Source organism: Chrysemys picta, chromosome 10, assembly GCF_011386835.1.
Source record: "Chrysemys picta bellii isolate R12L10 chromosome 10, ASM1138683v2, whole genome shotgun sequence".
NCBI classification, from domain to species: Eukaryota; Metazoa; Chordata; order Testudines; family Emydidae; genus Chrysemys; species Chrysemys picta.
This window is the reverse complement of record NC_088800.1, coordinates 45,570,842-45,587,668: the sequence shown is the minus strand read 5'-3', so window position 1 is coordinate 45,587,668 and position 16,827 is coordinate 45,570,842. Positions and strand designations below refer to the sequence as shown.

General features: G+C 50.8%; 1 protein-coding gene across 3 annotated transcripts in view; it reads left to right on the top strand.

Annotated features, from left to right (window-relative positions):
- Positions 1 to 16,827, top strand: part of HCN4 (hyperpolarization activated cyclic nucleotide gated potassium channel 4) — a 208,905-nt gene that overhangs the window by 153,064 nt on the left and 39,014 nt on the right. The gene's annotated exons all lie outside the window — the stretch shown is intronic.

Below are 16,827 nucleotides of genomic sequence, written 5' to 3'. Positions count from 1 at the left end.
ATGCTTGCGGGAGGTCCGCCGGTCCCGCGGCTTCAGTGTACCCGCCGCCAAATTGCTGCCGAAACCGCGGGACCGGCGGACCTCCCGCAGGCATGCCACCGAAGGCAGCCTGACTGCTGCCCTCACTGCAACCGGCAGGCCGCCCCCTGCGGCTTGCCACCCCAGGCACACGCTTGGTGCGCTGGTGCCTGGAGCTGCCTCTGCAGCTGCTCACTGCCTTGAGTGCCACACGGCCACACAGCTGCCATCCCAGATGTCCCCTCCCCACCTCTCCCCATCTGATGTGCCATGGAAATGACTGCTCAGCTGCCCCATAACCTTGCAGTGGTGTCTGTCCATGTTAAACTGGCAAAGTCCTCTCTTATGGATATAAGTCCTCTCTTATAGCCATGAGACAATTGGAGTATGTAGGAGCCCCACAAGACACTGTGCAACTCAAAGCTTTCCTGGCTTAGCATGAGGTCCAGGGCATTGTAGATCTGGTGGAAAGGTTTTGCCAGAGCCGGTGGGTTTCAGCAAAGACAATGCTATGAATATTGGGTTTCTTTGATGCAACAGAATTCCTGGTACCCATGATGTGAGAGGAAGGATGGTCTCATTTAAGGTACTGGATTGGTACTGAAGAGAACTGAATTCATTTCTGGGCTCTACCACATATTTCCTGTGTGATCTTTGGCATGTCACTTAATCTCTTCGCATCTGTGAAATGGGGAGAATAATACTGTCTTTTCTCCTGCTTTTTGGGAATGTAAACTCCTCAGGGTGAGGCCTGTCTCTCACTTCGTGTTTGTATGCCATCTTGCACAATTCCCCACATCTGATCTTGGCCCACTCTTGCACCCTTGAGGGAGTGTTGTTTATTCATGGTTCCGGTTCCACTGAAGGCCTGTTTCTCCCCCGGCGCTGCCCATGTCCTATCAGATGAACCCTTGCGTCCCCGTTAAGTGATGCTGTGGAAATGCAAATCCACAGACAAAACTATAGCCAAATTAGACTGGCGGGTGTCTGCAGTGCAATAGGGCTGTGGAAAAGTCCAGCACAAAAGGTGGCCACGCATCACGAAGTAGGGAAAGTGAGGAGTGAGTGCTTAACTGCTGAACAAAAGAGGGTGGTGGAGGGGTTGTTATGTGAGTGGAAAGTGGGGACAAACTGTTTTGCAGCTTTTGCTAAATAGCTTAGCTAATGTCTGTCTTGTCTAGGTAGGCTGTACGCCCTTCAGGACAGAGCCTGTGTTCTACTCTGTTTGTACAGTGGGGCCATAATCCTGGTTGGGGCTGTTAGATGCTAAAGGAATGCACATAAGTAATAAAGAGGGTAATGAGTATCAGAGGGGTAGCCGTGTTAGTCTGAATCTGTAAAAAGCAACAGAGGGTCCTGTGGCACCTTTAAGACTAACAGCAGTATTGGAGCATAAGCTTTCGTGGGTGAATGCTCACTTCATCAGACGCAAGTAATGGAAATTTACAGAGGCAGGTATAAATCAGTATGGAGATAACGAGGTTAGTTCAATCAGGGAGGGTGAGGTGCTCTGCTAGCAGTTGAGGCGTAAACACCAAGGGAGGAGAAACTGCTTCTGTAGTTGGATAGCCATTCACAGTCTTTGTTTAATCCTGAGCTGATGGTGTCAAATTTGCAAATGAACTGGAGCTCAGCAGTTTCTCTTTGGAGTCTGGTCCTGAAGTTTTTTTGCTGTAAGATGGCTACCTTTACATCTGCTATTGTGTGGCTAGGGAGGTTGAAGTGTTCTCCTACAGGTTTTTGTATATTGCCATTCCTGATATCTGACTTGTGTCCATTTATCCTCTTGCATAGTGACTGTCCAGTTTGGCCAATGTACATAGCAGAGGGGCATTGCTGGCACATGATGGCATATATAACATTGTTGGACGTGCAGGTGAATGAGAAGGTGATGTTGTAGCTGATCTGGTTAGGTCCTGTGATGGTGTTGCTGGTGTAGATATGTGGGCAGAGTTGGCATTGAGGTTTGTTGCATGGGTTGGTTCCTGAGTTAGAGTTGTTATGGTGCGGTGCGTGGTTGCTGGTGAGAATATGCTTAAGGTTGGCGGGTTGTCTGTGGGCGAGGACTGGCCTGCCTCCCAAGGTCTGTGAAAGTGAGGGATCTTTGTCCAGGATGGGTTGTAGATCACTGATGATGCGTTGGAGAGGTTTAAACTGAGGACTGTAGGTGATGGCCAGTGGAGTTCTGTTGGTTTCTTTTTTGGGCCTGTCTTGTAGCAGGAGGCTTCTGGGTACACGTCTGGCTCTGTTGATTTGTTTCTTTATTTCCTTGTGTGGGTATCGTAGTTTTGAGAATGCTTGGTGAAGATCTTGTAGGTGTTGGTCTCTGTCTGAGGGGTTGGAGCAGATGCGGTTGTACCTCAGCGCTTGGCTGTAGACAATGGATCGTGTGGTGTGTCCGGGGTGGAAGCTGGAGGCATGAAGGTAGGCATAGCGGCCGGTGGGTTTTCGGTATAGGGTGGTGTTAATGTGGCCATCGCTTATTTGTATGGTGGTGTCTAGGAAGTGGATCTCCCATGTAGATTGGTCCAGGCTGAGGTTGATGGTGGGGTGGAAGCTGTTGAAATCATGGTGGAATTCTTCCAGGGTCTCCTTCCCATGGGTCCAGATGATGAAGATGTCATCAATGTAGCATAGGTAGAGAAGGAGCATGAGTGGACGAGAGCTGAGGAAGCATTGTTCCAGGTCAGCCATAAAAATGTTGGCATATTGTGGGGCCATGCGGGTGCCCATGGCGGTGCCACTGGTCTGGAGGTATATATTGTCACTGAATTTGAAATAATTGTGCGTGAGGATAAAGTCACAGAGCTCAGCAACAAGTTGTGCTGTGTCGTCATCAGGAATATTGTTCCTGACAGCTTGTATTCCATCTCTGTGTGGGATGTTTGTGTAGAGAGCCTCTACATCCATGGTGGTTAGGATGGTGTTTTCTGGGAGGTCACCAATGCATTGTAGTTTTCTCAGGAAATCAGTGGTGTCACGAAGATAGCTGGGAGTGCGGGTGGCGTAGGGTCTGAGTAGGGAGTCCACATATCCAGACAGTCCTTCAGTGAGAGTGCCAATGCCCGAGATGATGGGGCATCCAGGATTTCCAGGTTTGTGGATCTTGGGTAGTAGATAGCATAACCCCGGTCGGGGCTCTAAGGGTATGTTGATTTGTTCCTGTGTTAGTGTAGGGAGTGTCCTCAGTAGATGGTGCAGTTTCTTAGTGTATTCCTCAGTGGGATCTGAGGAAAGTGGCCTGTAGAATTTGGTGTTGGAGAGTTGTCTGGCAGCCTCCTTCTGGTAGTTAGACCTGTTCATGATGATAACAGCACCTCCTTTATCAGCCTCTTTGATGATAATGTCAAGGTGGTTTCTGAGGCTGTGGATGGCATTGCGTTCTGCATGACTTAGGTTATGAGGCAAGCGATGTTGTTTTTCCACAATTTCTGCCTGTGCACGTCGGCGGAAGCATTCTATGTATAGGTCCAGACTGTCATTTCGACCCCCAGGAGGAGTCCATGTGGAGTTCTTCTTCCTGTGTTGTTAGTGGGAGGGTATATGTGTATCAGTGCGCTCTTCAGTGTTATCTTGAAAGTATTCTTTGAGTCGGAGGCGGCGAAAGTAGGCTTCCAGATCACCGCAGAACTATATCATATACGTGGGGGTGCTGGGGCAAAAAGAGAGTCTCCGAGATAGGACAGACTCTTCTGCTGGGGTGAGTGTGTAGCTGGTGTGACAGACCCAGACCAGTGGGGTACAGGAGTCTGGTAGAAGGCAAATATACTGGTCACTGGATGAGTAGTTTTCTGTTCCCTCAGTGACCAGAGCAAGGGCTGCACTAGAGTAATCAGGAACCTGCTAGAACCAGTTAAGGCAGGCAGGCTAATTAGGACACCTGGAGCCAATTAAGAAGCTTCTAGAATCAATTAAGGCAGGCTAATCAGGGCACCTGGGTTTTAAAAGGAGCTCACTTCAGTTTGTGGTGCGAGTGTGAGGAGCTGGGAACAAGAGGCGCAAGGAGCTGAGTGAGAGGGTATGCTGCTGGAGGACTGAGGAGCACAAGCATTATCAGACACCAGGAGGAAAGTCTTGTGGTGAGAATAAGGAAGGTGTTTGGAGGAGGCCATGGGGAAGTAGCCCAGGGAGTTGTAGCTGTCATGCAGCTGTTACAGGAGGCACTATAGACAGCTGCAGTCCACAGGGCCCTGGGCTGGAACCTGGAGTAGACCCAAACCTCCCAATTGACCTGGACTGTGGGTTCTTCCAAAGGGGAAGGTCTCTGGGCTGTTCTCCAACCCACATGGTGAATCTCTGAGGCAAGAAAATCCGCCAATAAGCGCAGGACCCACCAAGATAGAGGAGGAACTTTGTCACACTGGTGTCAGGAGTGGGATCTTGGTATGCACAGCATGGCGGAAGAAGGAGGGTGATTTAAAAAACAACAATAACAACAACAAAAAACAATGGAAAAAAAGGGATAGGGTTTATTTTTTTTCACCACAATGGATGGTGTAGTGCGGGCACTGATACAAGCTACGGCGGCCCAGCAGGAGGCTACCCGTGTCCAGGCAGCCACCCAACAGGAGGCATGGCGGCTGCAGCAAGAGACTAATCGCCTGCTGATGGACCAGGCTGCTCAAGACCGAGCTATGTTGCGGGAACTGGTAAACTAGGTAAAGTCCCTTACAGAGCTGAATCGCGGCCATGATGGGACACGGCTCATACGGGCCAGCCATTGGCTGCAGAAAATGACACGGGAAGATGATGTAGAGGCATACCTTCTGGCCTTTGGAGGACAGCCCTACGGGAGGCCTGGCCTCGAGATCAGTGGTCTGGCATCCTTGCCCCATTCCTGTGTGGGGAGGCCCAGAAGGCCTACCATGATCTGCCTGAAGAGGCTATGGCAGACTACCCCCAGTTGAAAGCAGAGATCCTGGCCAGATCTGGGGTAACAACAGCAGTGTGGGCCCAGCAGTATCACGGTTAGAGGTACCAGGAAGACAAAACCCTGCGGTCCCAATTGTATGACCTCATCCATCTCGCACGAAAGTGGTTGCAAACAGAGTCCCGGAGTCTGGAAGAGATACTAGCGGTTCTGGTCATCTACCGATACATGAGGGGACTACCACCAGACCTTTGTGCCTGGGTAAGCCAGAACGAACCCTCCACCTATGACGAGGTTGTCGCTCTGGTAGAGAGGCGAAGGACAGCGAGGGAGCTGACCCGAGCAGTTAAAGAAGAGGCACCCCAGGTTAAACTAGCAGCACCAAGCCCTAAAGTTCATGTGACTGGGCCACCAGGAGGGCCCAGGTGGAAAAAGAGAGAGGCTGAAGGCCCATCAGAGGCCACAAAGAGTTGGAGCACTGAGGGAGAAGAGGATCGTGATGTTAGACTGCCCAAACCCAGAGACCGGGGAACGCCTAGGGCTCCATACAGATGTTATGCCTGCGGGGAGTGGGGACACATAGTTGCACAGTGTCCCAATGCTGAGGAGCCTATGCAGTGTAACCTGGGGAACTGGGCAGATCCATGCTCCCTAATCCACCTTGTGGGGGTCTCACTAACCCCACATATGTATACCAGACTAGTGAAACTAAATGGGGTAGGGACCACGGCACTGGTTGATTCAGGGAGTGCTATCACGCTTATCTCAGGGAAGCTTATCTCAGCTGCTACAGTCTAAACGTACGGGGATAACATGTGTCCATGGAACAGTTAGTTACTACCCCATCATCCCAGTAAAAATCGAGATCCAAGGGAACACTACTGAGGTAGCAGCAAGTGTAGTCCCTAAACTCCCATACCCAGTGCTCTTAGGGAGGGACTTCCCAGGGTTTGAAAAATTACTCCCAGTAGGGGGATTGGAGAAAGATGGGGACCCTAAAATTAGTGTGGCATCCACAGCAGACTGTCAACCCCCAATCTTCTCTGAAATATCCCCAGATTTGTTCTCCACTCCCAGACAGGGTAGAAAGACAAAAAGGGAAAGAAGGGCAGCTAAGGCCTTGGGAACTCGAATACTGACCCAAAGCCACAGGTTCGCTTTTGTAGGTAGGCGGACCCGCGCAGCTGAAAAGGAGGCCACGCAGGAGGGAGAAGCACCTGAGTCTGACCCCCACCCTAATGCTTCTGAACCAGTAGAGGCAACAGAGACTGGGCCCCTAGATCTTGGGCAGATTAGCCCTGGGAGAGGAAATTTTGGACGGGACCAGGCAGGAGACCCAAGGTATGACAACATTAGAAAGGAGGTGACTGAAATAGATGGGGTCCCCATGGAAGGAAAAACCCAGGGACCAGGACCCTACTTCATAATGAAGAAGGATCTCTTATACCGGGTTGCACCAGTACAGGGGTAGAAGGTACAGCAGAGCCTAGTACCTCAAAAACACCAGAACGCTGTATTAAGTCTTGCTCATTGTCATCTTTTTGGGGGGCATTTGGGGGTAGAGAAGACCCTGGCACGAGTCCTATGACGGTTCTTCTGGCCCGGAGTACATGAAGAAGTGCGGAGGTACTGTGCCTCCTGCCCGGAGTGTCAGCTGCACAGTCCCCGTCCCCACTTGAGGGCACCTTTAGTACCCCTTCCCATCATAGAGGTCCCCTTCGAGCGAATAGCCATGGACCTAGTGGGACCCCTGGAGAAGATGGCTCGGGCCACCAATATATACTTGTTGTTTTGGATTATGCTACTCGCTACCCAGAAGCCGTCCCCCTGCGGAACATGGCCTCTAAAACTATAGCCAAAGAGCTGGTGGGGATCTTTTCCCGAATGGGGCTACCGAAGGATATTAACCGACCAAGGAACCCCATTTATGTCAAAGCTAATTAAGGGCCTCTGTACGCTGCTCCATATACATACCCTGAAAACTTCGGTCTACCATCCGCAGACTGATGGGTTGGTAGAAAGGTTTAACTGAACCCTCAAGGCTATGATAAGGAAGGTGGTAAGTCGGGATGGGAAGGATTGGGACACCCTACTACCCTACCTTATCTTCGCTATCCGGGAGGTACCTCAGGCCTCAACTGGGTTTTCTCCCTTCGAGTTATTATACGGGCGTCACCCCCGTGGCATACTAGATATCGCCAAAGAGATCTGGGAAGAGGAACCCAATGAGGGGAGAAATATAATAGAGCATGTAATGCAGATGCGAGACCGGATAGCCCAGGTTACCCCTATTGTATGGGAACATTTGGAGAAGGCACAGGAGGCCCAGCGAACCCATTACAATCGCCAGGCAAAAGTGCGACAGTTCCAACCACGGGATCAGGTTATGGTGTTGGTACCCACGGCAGAAAACAAGCTTCTGGCCCAATGGCAGGGGCCCTATGAGGTGGTTGAACCCATGGGGAAAGTAACCTACAAGGTGCGGCAGCCAGGATGCAGAAAACAAGAACAGATTTATAATGTTAACCTTCTGAAACCCTGGCATGTGCAAGAGGCATGCACAACGGTCCAAAAAGACCTAACCCAGGAAAACAAGCCTTCCAAACAGGAGGGTGTCTCCCGATTTAACACCAGACCAGAAGAATGAGGTGTCTGAGATGATCTTCCGGAACCAAGATGTGTTCTTGACAAAACCGGGTCGAACAACCGAGACATATCACCGCATCGTCACGAACCCTGGGGCCAGAGTAACAATGAGGCCCTATCGGGTGCCAGCAGCAAAAAGGGAGGAAATAAAAGCAGAAGTAAAAAAAATGCTGGAGTTGGGGATCATCGAAGAATCCCACAGTCAGTGGTCCAGCGCAATCATGCTGGTGCCCAAACCTGATGGCACCACAAGATTTTGCAACGACTTCCGGCAACTAAACGAAGTATCCCAGTTCGACGCGCACCCCATACCGCACATAGATGAGTTAGTGGACCATCTGGGTAATGCCCAGTACTTGACTACCCTAGACTTAACAAAGGGGTACTGGCAGATTCCCCTTGCAGAAGACGCAAAGGAAAAGACTGCGTTCTCTACACCAGAGGGTCTTTTTCAATATACTGTCCTCCTTTTTGGACTACATGGGGCCCCAGCTACCTTCCAGTGCCTCATGGACAAGCTATTATGCCCGCATAACAGTTATGCTGCTGCCTACTTGGACAATGTGGTCATTCATACCCCAGACTGGGAAACCCACCTGGAGAAGGTGGAGGCAGTCCTCGATACCTTCAGGCGAGCTGGCCTTACAGCAAACCCTGCCAAGTGCGCTGTAGGGTTTACAGACGCCAAATATCTTGGCTACATTGTGGGAAAAGGTTTGGTAAAACCCCAAGTGAACAAGTTAGAGGCCATCCAAAATTGGCCCCGACCAAGTCGCAAGAAACAAGTCCGGGCGTTCCTAGGTGTGGTGGGGAATTACCGACGATTTATCCCCCACTTTGCCACAAGGGCAAGCCCCCTGACAGACCTAGTGAAAGCCCGTGGACCTGATCTGGTGAGATGGTCTGACACAGCAGAGGAAGCATTAACAGACCTACGGACTGCCCTCTGCAATAACCCCGTACTGATAGCCCCTGATTTCACCAAGGAGTTTATCCTGCAGACGGATGCATCGGAAGTAGGGTTGGGGTCCGTTCTATTACAGATGGTCGGGGAGGAGAACACCCAATTCTATACCTCAGTCGGAAACTCCTTGTAAGGGAATGAAAATATGCAGTGGTGGAGAGAGAATGGGCGCCAATGATACTGCCAAGAATGACCTTGAGCGGATCACTGCAGACTACGTGGCTCTGGGAAGAAGGATAAAGGAGTTTGAGGCGCAAGTGGTGTTCTCGTCCATCCTCCCTGTGCAAGGAAAAGGCCTGGGTAGAGACCGTCGAATCGTGGAAGTCAACGAATGGCTACGCAGGTGGTGTCGGATAGAAGGCTTTGGATTCTTCGATCATGGGATGGTGTTCCAAGAAGGAGGAGTGCTAGGCAGAGACGGGCTCCACCTAACGAAGAGAGGGAAGAGCATCTTTGCCAGCAGGCTGCCTAACCTAGTGAGGAGGGCTTTAAACTAGGTTCACCGGGGGAAGGAGACCAAAGCCCTGAGGTAAGTGGGGAAATGGGATCCTGGGAGGAAGCACAAGCAGGAGCGCGCAAGAGGGGAGGACTCTCATGCTGAGAAAGAGGGACGATCAATGAGTTATCTTAAGTGCCTATACAGAAATGCAAGAAACCTGGGAAACAAGCAGGGAGAACTGGAAGTCCTGGCACAGTCAGGGAACTATGATGCGATTGGAATAACAGAGATTTGGTGGGATAACTCACATGACTGGAGTACTGTCATGGATGGATATAAACTGTTCAGGAAGGACAGGCAGGGGAGAAAAGGTGGGGGAGTTGCATTATATGTAAGAGAGGAGAATGACTGCTCAGAGCTCCGGTATGAAACTGCAGAAAAACCTGAGAGTCTCTGGATAAAGTTGAGAAGTGTAAGCAACAAGGGTGATGTTGTGGTCGGAGTCTGCTATAGACCACCAGACCAGGGGGATGAGGTGGACGAGGCTTTCTTCTGGCAACTAACAGAAGTTGCTAGATCGCAGGCCCTGGTTCTCATGGGAGACTTTAATCACCCTGATATCTGCTGGGAGAGCAATACAGCGGTGCACAGACAATTCAGGAAGTTTTTGGAAAGTGTAGGGGACAATTTCCTGGTGCAAGTGCTGGAGGAACCAAATAGGGGCAGAGCTTTTCTTGACCTGCTGCTCACAAACAGGGAAGAATTAGTAGGGGAAGCAAAAGTGGATGGGAACCTGGGAGGCAGTGACCATGAGATGGTCGAGTTCAGGATCCTGACACAGGGAAGAAAGGAGAGCAGCAGATTACGGACCCTGGACTTCAGAAAAGCAGACTTTGACTCCCTCAGGGAACAGATGGGCAGGATCCCCTGGGAGAATAACATGAAGGGCAAAGGGGTCCAGGAGAGCTGGCTGTATTTAAAAGAATCCTTATTGCGGTTGCAGGAGCAAACCATCCTGATGTGTAGAAAGAATAGTAAATATGGCAGGCGAAAAGCTTGGCTAAACAGTGAAATCCTTGCTGATCTTAAACGCAAAAAAGAAGCTTACAAGAAGTGGAAGATTGGACAAATGACCAGGGAGAAGTATAAAAATATTGCTCAGGCATGCAGGAGTGAAATCAGGAAGGCCAAATCACACTTGGAGTTGCAGCTAGCAAGAGATGTTAAGAGTAACAAGAAGGGTTTCTTCAGGTATGTTAGCAACAAGAAGAAAGTCAAGGAAAGTGTGGGGCCTTACTGAATGAGGGAGGCAACCTAGTGGCCGAGGATGTGGAAAAAGCTAATGTACTCAATGCTTTTTTTGCCTCTGTCTTCACGAACAAGGTCAGCTCCCAGACTGCTGGACTGGGCAGCACAGTATGGGGAGGAGGTGACCAGCCCTCCGTGGAGAAAGAAGTGGTTCACCTCAGTCCCTGGAAAAATCATGGAGCAGGTCCTCAAGGAATCAATTATGAAACACTTAGAGGAGAGGAAAGTGATCAGGAACAGTCAGCATGGATTCACCAAGGGGAAGTCATGCCTGACTAACCTAATTGCCTTCTATGATGAGATAACTGGCTCTGTAGATGAGAGGAAAGAAGTGGATGTGTTATTCCTTGACTTTAGCAAAGCTTTTGATACGGTCTCCCACAGTATTCTTGCCGCCAAATTAAAGAAGTATGGGCTGGATGAATGGACTGTAAGGTGGATAGAAAGCTGGCTAGATCGTCGGGCTCAACGGGTAGTGATCAATGGCTCCATGTCTAGTTGGCAGCCGGTTTCAAGCGGAGTGCCCCAAGGGTCGGTCCTGGAGCCGGTTTTGTTTAATATCTTTATTAATGATCTGGAGGATGGTGTGGACTGCACTCTCAGCAAGTTTGCAGATGACACTAAACTAGGAGGCATGGTAGATACACTAGAGGGTAGGGATCGGATACAGAGGGACCTAGACAAATTAGAGGATTGGGCCAAAAAAAACCTGATGAGGTTCAACTAGGGACCGAATGGCTAGGTAGCAGTTCTGCAGAAAAGGACCTAGGGGTCACAGTGTACGAGAAGCTGGATATGAGTCAACAGAGTGCTCTTGTTGCCAAGAAGGCTAACGTCATTTTGGGCTGTATAAGTAGGAGCATTGCCAGCAGATCGAAGAACGTGATCGTTCCCCTTTATTCGACATTGGTGAGGCCTCATCTGGAATAATGTGACCAGTTTTGGGCCCCACACTACAAGAAGGATGTGGAAAAATTGGAAAGAGTCCAGCGAAGGGTAACAAAAATGATTAGGGGTCTGGAGCACATGACTTATGAGGAGAAGCTGAGGGAACTGGGATTGTTTAGTCTCCAGAAGAGAAGAATGAGGGGGGATTTGATAGCAGCCTTCAACAACCTGAAAGGGGGTTCCAAAGAGGATGGAGCTCGGCTGTTCTCAGTGGTGGCAGATGACAGAACAAGGAGCAATGGTCTCAAGTTGCAGTGGGGGAGGTCCAGGTTGGATATTAGGAAACACTATTTCACTAGGAGGGTGGTGAAGCACTGGAATGTGTTACCTAGGGAGGTGGTGGAGTCTCCTTCCTTGGAGGTTTTTAAGGCCCGGCTTGACAAAGCCCTGGCTGGGATGATTTAGTTGGGAATTGGTCCTGCTTTGAGCAGGGGGTTGTACTAGATGACCTCTTGAGGTCCCTTCCAACCCTGATATTCTATGATTCTAATGCCTCGCTGTAAAATGGGCCATGGAAACATTGCGCTACTACCTGCTCGGGCGCAGATTTGTCCTCGTGACCGACCATGCCCCTCTTCAATGGATGCAGCGGAACAAGGAGAAGAACACAAGAGAGACCAGATGGTTCTTATCCCTCCAACCTTTCCAGTTCCGTGTGCAACACAGAGCAGGGAGCCGTCATGGCAGCACCGATGGCTTGTCACGTGTGCACTGTCTGGCGTCCCAAGCTGCCCAACCTCTTGGCGTTGAGCAGGGGGGAGGGATATGTGACAGACCCAGACCAGTGGGGTACAGAAGTCTGGTAGAAGGCAGATATACTGGTCACTGGATGAGTAGTTTTCTGTTCCCTGAGTGACCAGAGCAGGGGCTGCACTAGAGTAATCAGGAACCTTGTAGAACCAGTCCAGGCAGGCTAATTAGGACACCTGGAGCCAATTAAGAAGAAGCTTCTAGAATCAATGAAGGCAGGCTAATCAGGGCACCTGGGTTTTAAAAAGGAGCTCACTTCAGTTTGTGGTGGGAGTGTGAGGAGCTGGGAGCAAGAGGCGCAAGGAGCTGAGAGTGAGAGGGTGTGCTGCTGGAGAACTGCGTTATCAGACATCAGGAGGAAGGTCCTGTGGTGAGACTAAGGACGGTATTTGGAGAAGGCCATGGGGAAGTAGCCCAGGGAGTTGTAGCTGTCATGCAGCTGTTACAGGAAGCACTATAGACAGCTGCAGTCCACAGGGCCCTGGGCTGGAACCCGGAGTAGAGGGTGGGCCCGGGTTCCCCCCAAACCTCCCAATTGACCTGGACTGTGGGTTCTTCCAGAGGGGAAGGTCTCTGGGCTGTTCCCCAACCCACATGGTGAATCTCTGAGGCAAGAAAATCTGTCAATAAGCGCAGGACCCACCGAGATAGAGGAGGAACTTTGTCACACTGGATAAATTGATGATATTGCTGGGTGAGTTAGGGGTACCCCTGTTGTGGCCCCATGTGGCAAGTAGGATTTTAGACAGCTTACGGTCCTTTTTCCTTTGTAGAGAGGTGAAGTGTGTAATGTAGATCTCCTGTCTTATTTTAGTAAAGTCCATTTGTGTGGAGGGTTGGTTATTTATGAAATTCTCCAGGTTGGAGAGCTCTTTCTTGATGTTTTTCTGTTTGCTGTATAGGATGCTGATCAGGTGGTTCCTCAGTTTCTTTGATAGTGTATGGCATAATCTCTCACTGTGGTCTTTGCAGTATGTAGATAGCAATGGATTTTTCACCTTCAGTCCATTTGGTATGATGTCCATCCGTTTGCATTTGGAAAGTAAGATGATATCTGTCTGTATTTGTGCAAGTTTCTTCATGAGGTTGATAGATTTCCATTCCATACGGTTAAATGCAGTGCCTTGCATGGTGTCAAGTATCAGAGGGGTAGCAGTGTTAGTCTGAATCTGTAAAAAGCAACAGAAGGTCCTGTGGCACCTTTAAGACTAACAGAAGTATTGGAGCATAAGCTTTCGTGGGTGAATGCTCACTTCATCAGACGCAAGTAATGGAAATTTACAGAGGCAGGTATAAATCAGCATGGAGATAACGTGGTTAGTTCAATCAGGGAGGGTGAGGTGCTCTGCTAGCAGTTGAGGTGTGAACACCAAGGGAGGAGAAACTGCTTCTGTAGTTGGATAGCCATTCACAGTCTTTGTTTAATCCTGATCTGATGGTATACCTGCCTCTGGAAATTTCCATTACTTGCGTCTGATGAAGTGGGCATTCACCCACAAAAGCTTATGCTCCAATACTTCTGTTAGTCTTAAAGGTGCCACAGGACCTTCTGTTGCTTTTTGAAGAGGGTAATAGACTTTCCTGGGTCATTTGATTCCAGTGGAGCTATGCTGATTTACACCAGCACAGGGGCTGGAATATCACATTCCTGTCTGGGCACCTCATAACTAGAAGGACTTTGGCAAACTAGAGGGAGTTCAGAAAAAAACAGAACTGATCAGGGGGCTGGAGTAATTGACTTCTATGGGACGATTCGAACCTCTAACTATTCACAGCTTGGCGAAGAGGTGCCTAGGAAATGGAATGGGATAACGCAGAGTGGTTCAAGGTGACATAACTAGGAGGAATGGAAAGAAAGTAAGGAAGAGAAAACCAGGCTGAGTAACAGGCTGAATATCGGGCTGTGCGCTTGGTTCAGTTGTGATCTAATGGATCTAACACTGGACTAGGTCTCAGGAGACCTGGCTTCTGTTCCTGGCTCTGCTGCTGGCCTGCTGGGTGACCTTGAGCATGTCACTTTATCTCTCTGTGGCTTAGTTTCCCTTCCAATCCTTTGTCTGTCTTGACTGTTTAGATTTTGGGGCAGGGACTATATCTTACTGAGTTTTTGTACAGCGCCTAGCACAATGGGACCCTGATCTTGGTTGGAGTCTGTAGATGCCCCTGTAATACACGTTGTTTGTTATTTATTATTGATTTGTATTACCATAGCACAGTGATGAGCTCCCAAAATCCTAAGAACCAGTTCCCTACTGGGTCCTTGGCGGCACTTCGGCGGCGGGGGTGGCGGGTCTTCACTCGCTCCGGGTTTTCGGCGGCATTTTGGCAGCAGTTACTTCACCCAGAGCGAGTGAAGACCCCCTCCCCAGCCGCCGAAGTGCCGCCAAAGATCCGGTAGGGAACCGCGCGGTGAGTACAAGCCCCACGTGCCTGTCTTCCCCCCCCACCCCCATCCAACCCCAACCCACATCCTGCCCCCGACTGCCCCTCTCAGAACCCGCAACCCATCAACCCCCCCGCTCCTTGTCCCCTGACCACCCCCACCCTAACTGCCCCCCAGGACCCCACCCCCTACCCAATTCGCCCCACTCCCTGTCCCCTGACTGCCCCGACCCCATCCACCACCACCCCGACAGACCCCCGGAACTCCCACGCCTACCAACCCTCTCCCCGTCCCCTGACTGCCCCCCCAGAACCTCCGCCCCCTCCAACTGCTCCCTGACCCTTATCCTACCCCTCCTCCCAGTCCCGGCCCGGCCCCCTGGTCCTTACCATGCTGCTGTTGCCGCAGGGCTGCTGGAGCTCGTAGCCCCACCCCTTACCATGCCGCTCAAAGCAGCAGGAGCTGCAGAGCTGCCCAGAGCGCTGGCGCCGGCAGCATGGCACGCTGGGGCTCTGTGGGGGGGGAGCCTCCCTAGCAGGGAACTCAGGCGGGCCAGGCAGGACAGTCCCGCGGGTCGCATGTGGCCTGCGGACCGGAGTTTGCTCAGCCGCCCGTCCCTTTAGGAACCGATTCTACACCGGCTTCTAAATTTAACAACCAGTTCTTGCGAACCGGTGCGAACCGGCTCCAGGTCACCACTGCCTTAGCACCTAGGAGCCCCGGTCATGGCCCAGACCCCATTGTGCAAATGCAGAACAAACAGTCCCTGCTCCAAATTGCTGACAATCCAAGTATAAGACAAGAGAGAACAGCCTAGGAGTACAAAGGAATAGTGAGACGATACTGGTCAGCATAATTGTGGAATAGTTTCCCAAGGCTGTAATGTTTAAACTGTGCAAAACTCTGTTACATGTGTAATAGGAAACAGGCCTGCCCTGGGAGGGAGAAGGGCTAGCTGACCTTGCCTGTGGAGAAATGTAGTGATTCTGTGATATCGAGTACCAGGGAGATGGAGAGTGAGCCTGGGACAGATATAAATGCCCACAAAGGTGTGAAGAGGACCAAGTTAGTACACTAGCCTTCTGCCTGTGGAGATCTGGGTTCTAGTTCTGTATGGGCCATTCAGAAGTGAAACAGTGTTTGATCTCATTCCAATTCAAAAGCCAGCACTAAATTCACAGCAGTTGGCACCCTGGAGGTGCACTGGTGGAGCTGTGTGAGGAGCTCAGGAATGGCAATGCAGGGGCTGTTGCCATGGGAGGACTCAGGTGCATTGAGTTTTCTGTAGGAAGCTGTCATGATGCCTATTGGTAATTGTGCTCTGCCACAGTTAGACAGAACTGTTAGTTTCTTCTCAGGATGGGACTAGGGCTGAGATAGCAGGGGTGCTCCAGGTCAGAGCTGAGCTGTATTGACAGAACCAGGAGTGAGTGCATGCAGGACTGCAATGCAGAGATAAAGATGGAATTCGTGGGTGCTGCACATCAGGACTGAAGAGTATTGGCCAAGCTTTGTGGTTGCCCATTACTGGACCAGTAAGGAATGCAAACTGCGATGGCTCGGCAGAGCTGTGTGGAATGCAAGGCTATAAGTCCCTTGCTTTCCTGAGCGCTGGCGGCTGCCAGAACTCAAAATCATTATTCCAAAGCCTAGAAGAGCTGGGAGTGGAAAGTCTCAAGTCAGCTCTGACCTCCTCCGCCATTAATAGACAAGGTGATGGGCTGCCCTTAGACATGATGTGCACAACAGCCTAACAGTACTCCAAGCAAACCTCCCCCAAATGCCTCCCCTGGCCCATTATTTTCATCAACTGCTCAGTCTGAGGCCACTGCTGATCTAACCAAATGGGGCAAAAGGTCATTCCCAAGTAACCAGCATGGGCCTTTCGTGCTCATTCCTAGTGAGGGCCCATCCAGGTGAAGGTAACGGCAGACAGGCAGGAGGTGGGGTGTGTGAGGGCAAGGGAAGCTCAGCCATGTACCTGTTCTGAGGACACGTAAAGGGGGCTTTAGGGTCTCCTGGGTGGTCCCTGACTCTGCCTGGGGTTCTGGGTGTTAGCCTTGCAGGAATGGGCACGTTTACTCTTCAGTCAGGTGAACTCTTGGCACTGAGTTGTTAGTGCTCATTTGGCAGAAGCTGAGTAACCCCACGTTGGTTGCCCCTGAACTGAAAATGAAAACGAACAGTTTAAGCCTGAGAACACAGAGCAGAAGAGGTTGGGTCCAGTCCAGTTGGGCAGGGGAGTCTAATGTGGGGACAGGGGAGGGATTCCAATGGCAGGAATACTGGTGAGAGCTTCTGTCTCTAAACTTTCAGTTGGGAATCCACCCCGAGTCCTCTGGACATGAGATCCTGGCTGCCAATACCCCACCCAGCCCCTGGGAGGCACGATGGAGGGGGGCAGATGTCTGCTGGGAGCTGAGGATAGGGCTGGCTGCACACAGAGCACACGTAGGGAGGAGAGGTGGAAACCAGCAGAAAGACGGTATGGTGGCTGGGGA